We start from the raw sequence: 13,173 nt of genomic DNA on the forward strand, positions 1-13,173 counted from the left end.
CATTGTTTATGTGTGCCACATGTTCTTTATCCAGGCAGGAGGGATTTTCTCTTACTCAGGGGAGGGTCAACCATTTGTTCTAGTCAGGCCTTCAACTTATGTAAGGCAGTCTGCTTCACTCAGTCTATCAGTTCAAACACACACACACACACACACACACACACACACACACACACACACTTTAAATGGTGCTGGGATTGAACCTAGGGATGTCTACATGCTAGGCAATTACTCTACCACTGAACTATATGCCCAACCCCCAAGTTTAAACATTAATCTCATCCTGAACATTCCAAGAAATACTTTAGAATAATGTTTGACCAAAAATCTGGGTACCCTGTGGCCCAGTCAAGTTAACACATAAAATTGACCATTCCAGTGATATATGCTATCACAGATATAAAACTTGAAAACACATGCTAAGAGAAAGAGGACCACACATATCACAAAGGATCACCTCTTATATGATTCCATTTATATGAAATATTCAAACTAAGCAAATATATAAGACAGAAAGATTAGTGTCTGCCTAGTTGATGGGGATGGTAGGATTTTGAAGTGATGCTTAGGGTATGGCCAGGGTTTCTTTTTGGGGTGGAATGTTCTAAATTTGACATAGTTTTATGGTTTGAATATGGTTTGTCTCCCAACTTTGTTCAATACCCAAAGTCATATGTTAATAGTATTAAGAGATTAGAAATTTCATTCAACTCTGATGTTTAGAGGTGGTACCTTTGGAAAGTGATTAGGATTCAATAAGTTCATTACCGTGGAGGCCTATGATTTAATCCTGAGAGTCAGAGAAGTTTTAGTGAACACAGACTCCCCTTTCTTTGACAAGATGTAGCATGTGATTGACTGTTCACATCACACACTTTTTGGATGGGCATCTTTTTTTCCACTCCTTGAGTTTCTCTATGGTAAGGAGATATAAAATGATAAAGAATTATTATGAGGGAAATCACATCTTCTCAGTTGTGCCAGCAGGGTAGACTTGGTTATAGATGGGCACATAAAACCTTTATTCTTTTTTTTTCAGTACTGGGCATTGAACCCAGGGCTCTGTGCATGCGGGTAAGTATTCTTTCACGGAGCTACGTCCCCAGCCAAAAACCTTTTTTCTGATGATATTCCTCATGCTTTAAGAGAAAAAAAACCCCACAGTTGTTGCACAACTAAATAGCTTCAGGCAAAAACAGAATCAATTTTGAAGATGTTTGACAGTCCAGAAACTACAAGGCAAATGCAGTCAACCAGGGATGGTCAGATATTATTGGACTACCTGCCAAACAAGCATGGGTTTAGGCAGGAAGATTTAGATACAATCTGCTGGTATGCAAAATTCCAATATGAATGTGGAAATTACCCAGAAGCAGCAGAATATCTTTACTTCATTAGAGTGTTGGTCCCAACAACAGATAGAAATGCTTTGAATTCTCTCTGGGGAAAAAATGTCTTCTGAATTCTTAATGCAGTATTGGAATGCAGCCTTGGAAGAACTTACATATTTAGAAGAGACATGACATAGATAATAATTCTATGAGTTCTCCATTCCAGTCTCTTCAGCAGTGATCATGGTTCATTTACTGGTCTGTTTTCTTCAACCACTCCAAAGGTTGTGATAATGTTATTGATTTCTTCCTTTACCAGCTACAGTATCTTAATGCAACTCAGGCAGTGTGTACACAGATTCTCTGCTACATGATCACTACAGTCATAATAAACAAAGAGGTTTGAAAATGCTGGAGGTGCTAAAGAATCTAGTAAAAATTATTCAGTAGGAGTCTTACACATATAAAGAATGGCAGAATTTACAGTTATGGGATTTGTTGAATGCCTGCATGTTAACTTTGACTTTGATGGGGCTCAGAAGCAGCTGAGGGAATGTGTCTCAGTGCTGTGAATGACTTGGTGGCTTGTCATGAGAATTTCATTGAAAATGCCCATCTCTTCATATTTGAGACTTTTGGTTGTACCCACCAGTGTATCAGCATTAATATGTTGGCAGATTAAGCTGAACATGACTCTAGAAGAGACTGAAAGGTAGATTGGGAATTTGATCAGAAATGCAACACTGGATCCAAGATTTATTCTAAATTAGGTCGTGTGGTTATGGCTAACAATCAGTCTCACCTTATCCGCAAGTGATTGAAAAGCCCTAAGCCATTCTTTTAGAAGCCAGATGTTGGTCATGAATATTGAAAAGAAACTTACTCAGAATAGTAGGTCAGAGGCTCCTCACTGGACAACCCAAGATTCTGGGTCTACAGAAAAACTGTAAAGAGTAGATGAAAAACAGAAAGATGAAATAATAAAATCATTATATAAAGGATGACATATATTTTAAAAGCAATTAACATATTCAGTCTAAATTCAGAGGATTTCAGTAAGATTGGCTCTGATTCATCAAAAAAGAAAAAAAGAAGAGGAAAAAGAGGGACAGAAACCAGACACACAAACATGCTCCCACCATGATGTGTTGCAGCCAAGGGAAGCCCAGATAAGAATTTGTGAGCTGTGTGTGCAGTGGTGCACACCTGTAATCCCCGAAATTTGGGAGTCTGAGGCAGGAGGATTACAAGCTTGAGGCCAGCCTTGGCAACTTAGTGAGACTCTATCTCAAAAAATAAGGGCAGGGATGTAGCTCAGTGGACAAGTGCCCCTGGGTTCAATCCCCAAATTTAAAACAATAACAGCCAAAAAAGAAGCTGTATCATGCTGTCTGGTCAGTTTTTCATAAGGCAAAAATAAACCTCTTTTCTTTATAAAGTGGTCTGCTTCAGGTATTTCATTACAGTACTGAAAAATGGACTACCAGGCATTGTGATACACAACTCTGGATTTACTAAAAGTCATGAATTGTACTCTTTAAATGGAAGAATTGTATGGGACGTGAATTATAGCTCAAGAAAGCTATTAAAAGTAGCAATTACTCATTTTAGCCAAGAGAGAAGTATATTTGGTATTTTATGAATGGTAGCATAGTAATCGATTTTGTCTGTCCTTAGAAAAAATTATGAAGTGACCTTGTTCTGTCTCATTTTATCATGGCTCCAGACTAACCTTATCTGAGGTTGGTATTCTTGGAGACTATTTGTGTCCAAAAAGAGAACAAAATGACCTGTCAGACCAGCTAGTGACAACATCGAGTTTTAGCTGGGAATGTCAAATCACTTGTGGATATCAGGGGCTGCATTTTTTTTTTTTTTTCCTTTCTCAACTCACACTTAGGAATGTCTCAGCTGACATTCCCTTGGGGATACATAGGAATGTGAGTAAACACACTTGGAAAGTCCACAGAAGCTCTGATCCCAGCCTCCTGCTGGTGTGAGCCTGGCTCTTGTGGCTGGGACCCTGGGAGGTGGTGGGGATCAAGGGTGCGCTGGAAGGGAACATGTGCTGTCCACATTGCAGGGAATTTCTGTGCTTCTTATGTTGGTTGCTGTTTCAAAATATTTAAATGAAGTTTCCCTGCCTGCTTTGCTAGGGAGGCTCCGTCATATCCCAGAGACCTCCAATCCTCTTCCCAAGGATTCTCCCAACTGTCCAGGGAGGACTTGTGGGATGGAGGTGAGAGGGAAGAGAGAGGGGCTGCCGCCTTCTCAGGCCCTGGCAAAATGGGAACTTTTCTTGCCTTCCCTCCGTGTCATAGAAGTCAAGGCTGATTGAACTTTATGTCTCCACAGACAGAGGGGCGCCATAGGATGCCTGGACCCCACATTGTGTAGGGCAGTGTGCTTCATTCAGCCCTGCCTTTGATCCAGCAGAGACAACAGAAATGTGTATACACACACACACACACACACACACACACACACACATGCCAGCAGCGCCAACTTTAGGAAGCAGTATCTCTCCCATCATACACTGCAGTTGGACGGTGTCACAGCCACCCCTTCTTTGAGTTACTAGCACTAGCTTTCTTGCTGAGAAAAGTGTTTTTTTTTTTTTCCCTAAAATTAGAAAGCATCAAAAGCTTTTCTGTTTCAAAATTACATCAGTAAGAAGAATGTATCCTACCCACTCTTGTCTGGAGGATCCAAGTCACTTTGACACAGAAGCAGCCTCTATTCCCAGCCCAGAGGGGAGCTTCAGATAAGGATTTTCTGCACACAACATTCCACATGTATCTAGTTTCCAAGGAAAATAGAACATGGGGCACAGTCCACAGTCCAGCCTGTTGCACACATCCCTGTTGTGGTTAAAGTCTCATTAAAAAAAAAAAGTTTCATTTAAATGTCATCTAAACTTTACCCTTCCCCCAATACTGTAGTGACTGTCTTCCTTTGGTGAAGGGCTCCTGGGTCCTCTTGTGGGTGTGCTCCTCCATTACAAAGAGCCAGTGATCCTGACTTGGTTAACTCTAGGTCAACCCCTGTAGTCTTAGGTGATTGGGCCAGGACAGTTCAAACCACAGTCCTGAAGTAAGGGCCATCTTTACTCCATTTTCAACTTGGGGACACTGAAGCTGAGGAAGATGAAGGGTCTTGTGCCTGAGTTGTTCTTGACATTGGAGCTCAGGACAGTGTTGCCCCAAAGCTCACTCCAGCCTTCTGTCTGGCACTCTTCTGCCCAACGTCCCTGACCTCAAGCTGTACTGGGTTTCCATCTGGGCGAGCGCTGGACCTTTCCCTGAGCTGACAGCATCGCGGTGCAGGCCTCTGCTCCCTGTGTTTCTGCTCCACCTCTGGAATGTGTCTAGCCAGCCAGTTGAATCCAAATCTTGCATTATGGTCTGCAAATACCCACCCTGTCACTAACATCCAACTCCAGGCCTTAGGGGTCTGGAAATACTTTGTCACATACCTGGATCCCACAGACAACAAAGGGGTTAGATTTGTCTATTATGGGCCACAGAGACGCAACCATCCTCTCCTTGGATTAGGATAAGAGCCCTGTTATGGTTTGGATGTGGTTTTTACCCTGAAGTGTCTTGGTTGGAGGCTTGATATCCAGTATGGTAATCTGGGAGGTAATGGGCCCTTTAAGAGATGGCACCTAGTGGGAGTTCCTTAGGTCACTGGGGACATGCTCTAATACTCTTGGAAAGGATTGTGGGACCCTAGACTCTCTGTGGTCTCCTGTATTGAGATGCAATCCCTTGTTCTGGTATGCACTCCCACCATTGCTATCTGCCATGATGTGAAAGCTGAGAGACCCCTTGTCAAAACTGAACAGTGCATGTGCCATGCTTTGAACTTCCAGAATTTTGACCTACATAAACCTTTTTTTCTTTATAGCTTGCCTCAGGTGTTTCATTAGGTTAACAAAAAGCAGACTAATACAGTCCTTTCTGGCAATATCAGGTTCCTGAGACTCAAATCAAACTGAACAGAGAAAGGGTCCAAACCTCAGCTCTTGGACTTCCCCCCAGCTTCTCCTGTATGCAGAGTGTCTGTTGTTTTCACCACTCAGGATTGTTTAGCAGCCAGGCCTTGTCTTGCCCTGAGGTCACACAGCCACATCTCAGTGACCTTCCGAGTAGTTTCTAGGGATATGGGCTGGGCCTGGTGTGAATTGTTTGATACTGGGGATTGAACCCAGAGGCAGTTTACCACTGAGCTATATCGTCAGTCCTTTTTATTTTTTATTTTGAGATAGGATCTTGCTAAATTGCTGAGCCTGACCTGGAACTTGTGATTCTCCTGCCTCGGTCTCCCAATTCACTGAGATTACAGGTGTGCACCACTGTTCCTAACCCTGATGTTATTTTAAATTTAATTTATTTCTTCCCAGTAGTTCAGGCAGCAGTTAGGGGAATAAGTGTTCTAAGGCTTATAGTAAAACAGCATCCGGGGGTGGGTGGGGATGTAGTTTGTTAGTAGAGCTTAGTATGCTCTGGGTTCAAGCTTCAGTACTACCAAAAAAAAAAAAAAAGATGAAAAATATGTAACAAAACCAGCATTCTTGTCCCTTACCTCCTCCTAGGTCCCTCTCTCTAGAGGCAGGTATTCTCAAATGCCTCTGCTATTTTTGAAGGACTTATATCCACATTTAAAAATCATATGCATCTACTGTTACTTATGGGTTTGTAAATTTTAGATATTTTCTATCCACTTCCTACTTTGATAAGAATTTAACTTTTATTTTCCCCTGTGCTTACTATTGTTTTATCTAATTACATTAATACACAGCATCCCCATGACCATATGATTACTGTTCACAGGACAGATTTATAATGCAATAGGACTGAATTTGTAAAATGTTTGTTTTTCCTGTACTTAATATATATATATATATATATTTTTAGTTTGGTATCTTTTTTGTTTTTGGTTTATTTTGACTATTCTGTCCTCTCAACAGATATATGCAAGAAGAGGGTCATTGTTCCATATCACCAGAGCTTCAAATAATTCCTGGTTCATGGTGGACATTCAATAGATAATTGTGGAATGAATTAATGAATGGATGGATGGATGAATGAAAGAATGAATGAAATCCTCCTGTGTTAAGGGATACCTTGAAATGAACATTAAAATGGTATCTTTCAGTTTGGGTATACCCCTTTTCTCTTCTGATTATTCTTTATTTTTAATGTTTTTGATATCTAAATAAAACAAACAAATAAAAAAACCAAAACTGAAATCATTAAAATATCTTCAATAGAGTTAAGTCCAGGCTTATACATTTTGCAAAGAATGACGTTTAATTCAACTGGTATGATTTACATCAAAACTGCTGAGAAATGTCACTATCATATGGTCACATTTTAAAAGTATTTGAGTTAAAAACAGACAAGTTATTTTTTAAAGCTAGACTTTTTACCAAGCTCAACTATTTGTTTTGTATGAATTTGGATATTCTTTTTTTTAAATTTATTTTTATTGTAAACAAATGGGATACATGTTGTTTCTGTACATGGAGTAACAGCATACCATTTGCATAATCATACATTCACATAGGGTAATGAGGTTTGATTCATTCTGTTATTTTTTCCTTCCCCCTACACCTCCCACCCCTCTTTTCCCTCTAAACAGTCCCTCCTGTATAATTGCAAAAAAAAAAATATTTTACTTATTTCTCACTTGCTTAATTTCTTTCATAATTCAAGTATTTTGTGTCATATTAAAGAAATTTTTGTCAAACATAACCAGGTGTGGTGGTGCCCACCTATATTCCTAGCCACTCAGCACTCAGCACCTGCAAGAGGATGCAAATTCAAGGCCAGACTCAGCAACTTAGTGAGACTTTGTTTCAAAATAGAATTAAAAGGGCTGGGGCTCGGCATAGTGGCACACACCTATAAACCTAGCAATTCAGGAGGTTGAGGCAGGAGATCATAGTTCAAAGTCAGCCTCAGCAATTTAGTGAGGCTCACTGGGTTCAAGCCTCAGCACGACATAAAAATAATTAATAAAATGAACGTATTGTGTCCATCTACAACTAAAAATAATGTTTTAAAAAGGCTGCTGGGGATGTAACTCTGTGACAGAGTGCTTGCTGAGCATGCACAAGACCTTGGGTTTAATCTACAATATTGAAAAAAAAATAAAACCTTCCTAAACTATCACTCCCATTTTCTTCTTCAACTTTATAGTTTTAAATTTTACTTTTAGGTCCATGGTCCATTTTGAATTAGTTTTTCTATACAGTATAGGGTTGTGGTTGAGGATTTCTTTTTCATGTGGAAATTTGTTGAAGGGGATTATTCTTTCACCATTGAATTGCCTTGGCATATTGGTAAAAAAAAAAAATCAGTTATATTAAATGTAAGTCGATTTGTAGATTCTCTATTCTGTTTCCATATATCTATTATTAATTAGTTCCAAGCCTGACCACTCAGAACTGGGAAGCATCCACCAATAATATCAGCAAATGCAAATATATATCATTATCAGGCCTAATACATCCTCTCTCTCTTTCTCTCTCTCTCTCTCTCTCTCTCTCTCTCTCTCTCTCTCTCTCTAGTACTGAGTATTCAATTCAGGGGCACTCTTATTGCTACACTACATCCTTGTCCCTTTTATTTTAAATTTTGTTTTGAGATAGGGCTCACTAAATTGCTGATCCAACCTTGTGATCCTCCTGCCTCAGCCTCCTGAGTCTGGGATTGCAGGGAGCACCACCTAGCCCAGATCGCGCATCCCTTTTCTCTTATTGACATATGCTCTCAGACCTCCTGCCTAGTGCTGCTGCCACGGAACTGTCACCCAAGAGAACCTCTGCCCCTTCATCTGGGGCTTCCCCACTCATATATTTCTTGGTCCCATAGCTTTTTCATTTTGGTTAATTCCCTTGCGTGTATCCAGCACATTTTCTGAAAGTTTCCAGATAGAGGTATATGGAAGATAAAATTTTGAGACCTTGAACATCTAATATCTTTTTTTAATAATGCAAAAGGAGGATTATTTATTTTTTATTTTTTAAATATATATTTTTTAGTGGTAGGTGGATACAATAAGATTTTTTAATTTTAATTTTAATTTTTATGTGATGCTGAGGATTGAACCCAGGGCCTCACACCTGCTAGGCGAGCACTCTACCACTGAACCACAACCCAACCCAAGGAGGATTATTTATTATAACACAGTATTTATAATAGCAACACTGAAAACAATTCAAATGCCCATCAGCCAGATCTGTTTGAATAAACTATGACATAATTGCAAAATCAATTACGATGTAGCTATAAAATAGGGCAAGGAAGATAATCTACATACTCTCATGGGGTGATCTCCAGGCATATTGTATGTGAACATCTAATATCTTTTTTCCACTATCACATTTGATCAGTATTTTGACTGGATACATAATTTCACGTGGAGATAATTTTCCCTCCAAAATTTGAAGTTTTCTTCTATAGTCTTCCAGTGTTGCTATAGTAATTTATTAATGTTTTTCCCCCAGAAATTTTAGGACCTTTTTATGCAGAGGTTTTGTTAGAGTTTCTGGTGCTGTTCTTTGTGTGGCATTTGTTCATCCATTGTGTGAATGTGTAGTGTGAGTCCTTTTAACCTGTAAACTCATGCTTTCCTATTCTGGGGGTTTAAAAACATTAGTTCTAATACCCCCCAACTGTTTTCTTCCTGCTAATAGGAAGTCAGTCAACTAATTTTTTTCTTTTCTCACCTATTTTCTAACTCTCCTTTTCTTCCTTACTTCGTTATCCTCCAATTTTTATTGAAAAGTTTAATTCTAAAAGTTCTTTTTCTCTGAAGTCTTTTTTTCATCCTTTTTCTTCTTCTTCTTCTTCTTTTCCTTTTTCTTTCTTTTTTTTTTCTTTTTCTTTTTTCTTTTTTTTTTTAGGTTGCCTGTCTTAAAAATAAGAAACACTTCATGAGGGACTGGGGTTGTGGCTCAGTTGTAGAGCACTTGCCTAGCATGTGTGAGGCACTGGGTTCAATCCTCAGCACCATATTAAAAATAAATAAATACATATTTTTTATAAACAGTATGCACTTATTCTCTTTAAAAAAAGGAAAGAAAAAGAAATACTTGATGAATTTGCATGTCATCCTTGTGCAGTGATCATGCAAATCTTTTCTATATAGTTCTGATTTTTAGTATGTGTGCTGCGGAAGCAAGCACTATCATATTTTATTACGTTTTGTTTTATTTTATTTTGTTTTATTTATCTATTTTGGTGCCAGGGATTGAATCCAGGGGCCCTCAACCAGCTCTTTTTATTTTTCATTTGGACACAGGGCCTTGCTTAGTTGCTGAGGCTGGCTATGAACTTGCAATCCTCCTGCATCAGCCTCCTGAGTCTCTGGGATTATAGGTGCATCACCACTGCGTCCTTCACCACCTTGTTCTTGTAGCAGGTGATCTTGAAGCAGTTGCCCATGCACTTCATGGGAACCGCTGCCACGTTGGTCAGAAGAATCTGGTTGGTGAGGGTGAAGATGGATGTGGTGACTGCTTGCAGACTGTGGTGGGAGTACTGGGGCTCCATGCCTTGGGGTCACAGCACCATCAGGCTCTGGATGTGCTCTACTGTCTTGTTTTGATTTTTTTTTTTTTTTTTTTTTTTTTGGCCAGGGGAGACAAGGGTCTTGGTATGTTGCCCAAGCTGATCTTGAGCTCCTAGACACAAGTGATCTTCCCAAAGTAACTGAGACTATAGGTGCAAATTATCATGTCTGGCTCTCTGTTGAGGTTTTTATCTTTCATTACAGGAGTTCATGAAAAAGTCAATGACGTTTGGCTATTTCTGTGAATGTTTAGAAGAAAGGCATTAAAAGACCGCTCAGAAATTTCCACAGAAGGGGCTGCTCTCCAAAGAGACAAGACCAGAAAATAGACTCAAAAGTAGGTCTTGGTATCTGGACCTGCCCTCATTCTTCATGGGGTCTTTCTGCCTGTTCTAAGCTCACAAAAGGGACAGAAGAAGAAATGGTATGTTAGCTTTCTGTCACTATAATAAATAAGATAATCAACTTAGAATTTTGGAGGTTTCAACCCATGATTTTTTTTCCTGGTGCTGGGGATTAAATCCAGGGCCTTGTGCTTGCAAGGCAAGCACTCTACCAACTGCACGGTATCCCCAGCCCCTCAACCCATGAGTGACTCCCCATTTCCTTTGGGAAGGCAGTGCATCGTATCAGGAGTATGTGTGAAGCAAACCACGCACCTCATGGCAGGGAATTGAAAGGTAGAATGAGGAAGAAACTAGGGTTCCATCATCCCCTTTGAGGGCGTGCCTACAGTGACATGAAGACCTTCCACAGACCCCAGCTCTCTAAGTTTCACCACCTTCCAAGAGTACCAAACTGGGGATCAAGCCTTTAACACATGGGTCTTTGGGGGACATCCCAGATACAAAATGTAATAGATGGGGACCCCATGGACCCACGCATGGAGAAGTTATTGTTCTCCACTGTCCAGTGGATGGTCCCCAACTTAGTCCCAGATTATTCTGATTATGAGATTCTTCTGGCACACATGGATACCTAGTCATTCAATTTGGCAAGACTCTTGCCACCTGGGCTTCAGGAAAACCCTCTCTTGGTGGCCCCTGATTTTCTCCCATTCTTTCATGCCTGCTGTACCGGTTTGGGTTCACATTCTTCTCCAACAACAGCTTGTCACAGCTGTGGATCAACAACTGCAATAAGAAAATGAAGCAGCAGTTTGTAGTTCACTGCCTGAGGGCCCAGGAGGTGTGTGGGCAGCCACAACCTAATGTCTACAGTTCTTCCAGGTCCCCCCTTCCCCAGGGTATTCCCAGAAGTCTCCTTTTCTCATTGAGTGCTGTTTATGTCCTTGCCATGACTGGCAAGCCAGCCACGGGGTAACACGTTTGTTCTCAAACCACACAGTCTCCTTTTGACTCCCTCTGGGATTCTGCTGTTGAGAGCTTGGAGTTTGTTAACTACCATGATGACTAGAGAGAAGTTTGGATTCTCATTGACATTGGCTCCTTGATGGATGAAATGGAGAACAGGCTCAGCAAGAGGGGCATTGCAGTGAGATGAACACCAGAAGTCAGTTATTGGGCTTTCTCTAGAACCTTGGTGACTATTCCATGCCCTGTTTGTCCCTTTCTTGCCCTATTTGCCTAATTGGCTTGCTAATAATCACTTCATCTGCCTTTGAGAATCACTATAATGCCCAGGATGACAATAATTTCTATTGTTTTCTGACTGTAATTTCTAATCCATAGTCATAGAGGCCATGGTGTGGGGCCCATGAGGAGGCTAAGGGGTTAGGCCTTCCCACTCCATGGTTGATTGTCCACTCTTATCCCATACAAGAGTATCCCCTGTTTGGGCCCAGCAATACCACCTGCCTCAGACATTTATCCAGACTATATCGACATACACCCTGGATAAAGAAGGGGGGCAGACTTCAAGGGTCAAGCAACGTGATTCAGCATGATAAAGTGTAAGGATCCTCATTCTGGGACAGCTCATCAACTTAGGGCTACCCCCTGCCCTTCCCCATGATGTAAACTGGGCCCAGCCATGGTGCCCTGGGACTCTGTACCCTAGGTCTAGCCAGAATGCTTTCTACATTTTGATTTGGATCTTCCTAGAGATTGTAAGCACTGGACTGGGGTCCCTGAACACATTTCTCCAGACCAGGACATGACACTTTTTGCATATGCCAAATGAGTACTAGCCACAGGCTCCCCTCTTCTGCATACACTCTCAAAATCCTTTTGTCTATACTATTACCTCCCCTCTTTCCTGACCTGCTCTGCACCTTGGCTGACCCTAAGGAGGTACCCATGTTTGCCTGAGATGAGTCAGGGCATGGGCCTAGGCACCAGGATGGTCATCTGATTTCTCTTTCTAGTGTCCTATGGGCCCCTCTTTTCCAGACAGTTTTCTGCCCCAGGAGTTGTATCCAGCTTCTTCAATGCTTCCCGACATCTCTCCCATCACCATTATGCTTACCACACTGGCAACTGTGTCATTTGCTCTTTCTAGGGCCAGGTTCCAGACCCAAAGTTGCAGCACTCTTCACTGGGGACATCTGATATTTTTGCCTGCTTGGCTGTGGAGGGGAGGGAAGGGATTATAGGTATCCATGGAAGCTGGTTGGGTACATCAAGAGAAGAGGGAGAGGCATCTTCACTGCTGCCACGTGTATGGGAGAAATCCAGGGAATGACTCTAGGTCCTGCCCAGCCCTTAGATAGCAGGGCTTGGCAGGTTTAGAGACTGGAAAGAAGACTTGAGTTCCTAGAAAGTGAGTGGACCTTTCTCTGGGCTTAGTCTTCCACTCAACTCATAGGACAGGTCTGGAGCTGGCAGTGAGGTATCTATGGTGTGCAAATGCCTACAGGCTCTGGGACAGAGTACAGAAATGGAGTTCCATTCACTCTCCCAAGATGCCTCCCCTCAGGACAGGCCTTGGCCTTCCCAGGGCCTTCTCCAGGGAAGCTCCGACCTCCTAGGCCATTTCAGTTTTCTGAGGCAATCGATAGTCCTGTGTGGATGTGACTGGAAGCCCTCTGGGTCGAGATTGCAGCTGCAGGCAGAGCCGACCGGCAGTGGGTAAGGACAGCGGCTCTATTCCAAGACGGATGGGCCCAGAACGCTTCAGCACCGCAGGCTGGACAGCGCCTTGGGGGCAGGCTCTTGGCTCAGACCCTGAAGGGACGATTGCCAACACCTCAACCAGAATTTCTCACTGAGAGGGCGGGGCAGAGGTGGTAGGGCTGACCCCGAGCTTGCGGGAGGTGGCTTGTCGGGTGCCTTGCCCGGGAGCTGGCCGGACCAAGAGG

At 41.8% G+C, this 13,173-nt stretch overlaps 1 non-coding gene and 1 pseudogene across 1 annotated transcript; one reads left to right on the forward strand and one right to left on the reverse strand.

Annotated features, from left to right (window-relative positions):
- Window positions 1-857: 857 nt before the first annotated feature.
- On the forward strand, window positions 858-2,281 carry LOC124979291 (eukaryotic translation initiation factor 3 subunit E-like; annotated as a pseudogene).
- A 7,139-nt stretch (window positions 2,282-9,420) lies between these two features.
- LOC124981486 (U6 spliceosomal RNA) lies at window positions 9,421-9,528 on the reverse strand. Its single transcript, XR_007108009.1, has one exon. It is a non-coding gene; the product is annotated as a U6 spliceosomal RNA (small nuclear RNA).
- Between the last annotated feature and the right edge of the window lie 3,645 nt (window positions 9,529-13,173).

The sequence above is a fragment of the Sciurus carolinensis genome, chromosome 3, assembly GCF_902686445.1.
Source record: "Sciurus carolinensis chromosome 3, mSciCar1.2, whole genome shotgun sequence".
Classification (NCBI taxonomy): Eukaryota; Metazoa; Chordata; class Mammalia; order Rodentia; family Sciuridae; genus Sciurus; species Sciurus carolinensis.